This window comes from Temnothorax americanus, unplaced genomic scaffold (assembly GCF_048541705.1).
Source record: "Temnothorax americanus isolate GAGA-0224 unplaced genomic scaffold, ASM4854170v1 Scaffold4, whole genome shotgun sequence".
Taxonomy (NCBI): domain Eukaryota; kingdom Metazoa; phylum Arthropoda; class Insecta; order Hymenoptera; family Formicidae; genus Temnothorax; species Temnothorax americanus.
In genome coordinates this window covers 2,799,734-2,803,524 of record NW_027509547.1, presented here as the reverse complement: position 1 = coordinate 2,803,524, position 3,791 = coordinate 2,799,734, and the positions used below count along the sequence as shown (strand labels likewise).

At 49.1% G+C, this 3,791-nt stretch overlaps 1 long non-coding RNA gene across 1 annotated transcript in view; it reads left to right on the top strand.

Moving 5' to 3' along the window:
- Positions 1-1,997: 1,997 nt before the first annotated feature.
- The window catches only part of LOC143902366 (uncharacterized), a 78,368-nt gene continuing 76,574 nt past the window's right edge, over positions 1,998-3,791 (top strand). The window contains exon 1 of the long non-coding RNA XR_013258341.1: positions 1,998-3,460. This is a non-coding gene — a long non-coding RNA (uncharacterized LOC143902366). The remainder of the gene's footprint in view (positions 3,461-3,791) is intronic.

The following is a 3,791-nucleotide window of genomic DNA, read 5'->3' as shown; positions in this document are numbered from 1 at the left end:
CGGCGGCCGCGCTGCGTATATATGCATGACAGGTGCGCGTACGTGTTGGTGGAACGTGGGGGTGCTTCTATATATGGATCACTTACTCACCACTTACTCCAGATTTACGCGCGGTCCATTGGGGGTGTCTACGAGGAGGGCCGGGGGCGGGAGAACATCGCGCGATGTCGTCCAGTCGACGACGCGATTGAAATTATACGGCGACGTCTCGTTTTCTAATAATATAATAATTTATTATATTTATCATTTATATTATTATTATCATCTCATTTTTTTGCGTTTTACCGGAATTTGAACTCCTCGTTACGAGCCGGAGCTATATACAATCTTGAAATTTAGATTTTGATGTCACGGACGAAAGACTTTTGATCTCGTCTCGGTTGGCATCCTCTCGCATTTCGAAACACACACGTTCTGGCGTCTACGCGTGAGCGAGCACTGTTTTCCTTCTTATATTCATTCTTCTGCTCTCTGCTTCCCGCTTCCCGTCCTTTGTCGTCTTCTGACCGAGTACCCCTTCGCGTTTCATGCGAAGATCTCTGCACGGTAACAATATCATACTTAACCTATAAAAGAAAGGCTCGTCTTTTCCGCGCCGTGTTTTATTCCTATGGCTGCGGTCCACTTGACGCTAGAAATGTTTTGGAGCGTTCTTCTTCTCCTTCTTTCTTCATTAAAAGAAAAGAGAAGAGGAATGCTTCGAAGCATTTGTAGCGTCAAATAGACCGCAGCCTATCTAGAAATACAAAATACCTGTCCTCTATCGCGTTCCCCTCCGCTCGCAGCCGTTCTGCGATCGTGACGTGACTAACGAGATTCGAGATCAAAAGGACGAGATGCGTTTCAGCCAATGATGTGGCCGCGGCTTCACGGAATTTATCAAGAGACACGGTAGTGTCTCGCGCCAAGTACACGCGGAGCGAGACCGACCCGCGACCGTGACTCTTTTACGCGACGCGACGGGTTGCAAGTACCCGAGATGTTGAGATCTCGATAACGAGTGAACGGATCAATAATCTATACGGATACCGAGAGGGGCGAGAAGTATATCGCATTCGATAAATTGACCTGCCACAACATTTCTCCGGATAATCGATCGGTCTTACTTTTCTCAACCGTTGACCCTCGCGACTCTCGCGTCGTGTCGCGCGGCTTCGGAATGAAGTTGCCGTCGTTTTCGGGAACACCGATATAAAGGGTATAGTATATACGAACGCACCCGCTAAATCGAGTGACGCCCCGCGACGCGCGACGTATTTAATTGGCGAGTGCAGTTTCTATTAAGGCCATCGCACATAACAAAGTTTTAGTTTTAATCGTAAGGCCGTAAGAAAATAGATCGCACGCACACTCGATTATTCTTCAAGCGCGAGAAGAATAATCGACTGTTACTACGTTTGCGCGAGCGTTACTTCTGTAGTAACTTTATACGATAATTCCTTCGCGTAAACGGGATTTTCCTTCGTTTAAACGGGATTTTGTAGTAACTTACGATAATTTACTCCGCGTAAACGAGTCACATCTTATAATTATTCAATCCGTATACGATTAATCAATTCCTGGACCTAATGATTCGTAGCTTTATCGAGCACCGCGATGTCAGAATGGGGCTATAATAATTAAACACGTCGCAGCACTCGATTTCGGGTGCGCTCATATTTATTATCCGTATTTCGAAAACGACGGTAAATTCATTTCCATCCGCGCGACGCGCGACACGACGCGAGTCAAGTTGACGGTTGAGAAAAGCGAGTCCGATCATCGGAAAGAATTGAAAGTCAATTGTTATCGAATGCGATATACCTCGGTATTCCGTATAAATTCCGCGAAGCACCATATATGCGTTAAATGAACATTCGATATATCACAGTTTTCCGTAATTTGAATCGCCGCCGCGGCTCGCGGCGACCTGATTGGTGGGGACGGAGTGGGGGTAGAGGAACCGGCGTAACTAGATACGTCGAACGCGCACCGTGCCTAGTCATTCTGCTCTCGCTACGCAGGTGGCCGCTGCGCCCGCGACCCCATCCCATTATTGCTCTCGGATCGTAGCGCGGAGATAATACGTATCGCCGGGTCCGACAGTTGAGATCACGAAACACTGTGATATACGTGATACATGTGACAGACGCGATAAATGTGACATACGCGATACATGTGACATCGACAAGGATGTCGGTGCGTTCATTTAATACACGTGCTTCGCGGAATTTGTACGGATGCCGGGGTATGTCGCATTGCCGAGATAATATTGACTTGCCGATGCATTCCTTCGGATAATCGGTCCCGCTTTTACTCAACCGTCAACTTGAATCGCCTCTCGCGTCGTGTCGCGCGGCTTTCGGAGTGAAGTTGCCGTCGTTTTCGGAGCACCGATATGAAGGGCCCATATACGAACGCACCCTGAATCGAGTGACGCCGCGACGTGCGATTGGCGATCGATACGCATTACGCATCAGTCGCTATTAACGTCGTATATACGTTAATTTAATAGTGTTTCGGTTTTGATATCTGGCGATCGTAGAGGATAGACACAGTGTTCATAAATCGTTGATTTAATTGCAGTTGACCAAAATCGCCTCGCAAGCAGCAAGTGCGGAGGGTCCTCGCGACGCAAAACGGTTGCTCCGGTTGCGAGAGTGGCGAGTGAAGTTGATCACGCGATTTACGAAATTCTCTCCGCCATCTTAGCGTCGTCTACCTGCACGGGACGTCCATAGGTCGACGCGGCCGACGGACGTCGAGCGGATCGCGGATCGTACAGCCTCGCTTGTAGCTTCTGCTCCGCCGTAATTCTTCCGTCGCCATGTAATTAAGTACGCGCCGCGTCGCGAGATATGATTACCGGGAGTGCTGTGCAAAGTGTATATCGCGCGATCATATAAGCAACGATATTTTCGCGCGTACGTGCATGAACGTCGCGAGTAAGTGCGCCGACGGTTGGCCGAATCGCGCCTAGCCTGGGATCGGGTGCCATTTTATTGTAGAAAAAAGAAATGTTCCCCGACAAAAAACGGAGGATAACCGTAGAGAGGAGGAGGGGCCCTGGAAGAGAGGCATCGAATCGAGTGTGTATAACGTCCCTCGCGACGGTTGCTCCAGGCGAGTGAAGTTGGCCGCGCGATTTACGCAATTCTCTCCGCCATCTCAGCGTCTACCTGCACGGGACATTATGGGTGACGAGACGGGCGTCGAGCGAATCGTGTAGCTTCGCGTTCGCAGCTTCTCCGCTGTAATTCTTTCGTCGCCGTGCGCAATCAGGTATACGCGCCGCGTCGCGAGATTTTGACCGGGAGTGCCGCGTAAAGTGTCGCGCGCGATCATAAACGATGATATTTTCGTGCGTGTGAACGTCGCGAGTGAGTGCTCCAACGGAGATGCAACAACGGAGCAGGATAGCTATAGAGGGAGAGGAGGAGGAGGCCTGGGAGGCATCGGGCGACGGCGGAGCAACCGTGAGGTGATTATTTGTTTATTATTTTACTGTCCCGTGTGTGGCGGATTCCGCCACTTTTTTAAGCGCGACGTAATTCGCCCCCCCCTCCTCAGTATACGATACTTATTTATTCGTGCAATACCGTTCGAGATTTTTCGCCGGAGTTCGATCTCCGGTATAAGCGAGAAAAGATTATTACGTCGCGAACGTCGCGTCTGCTTTATTTGCGCGGTAATGTCACTTGCAATATTTATACTTGAGATTTTTCGCGAATTAATTAAGCGAGCGAGTTAATACAGAAATATGCCGCCGCGATCGTTTTTTTGCATTAGCATTAAAATCGATTGAATTTTAA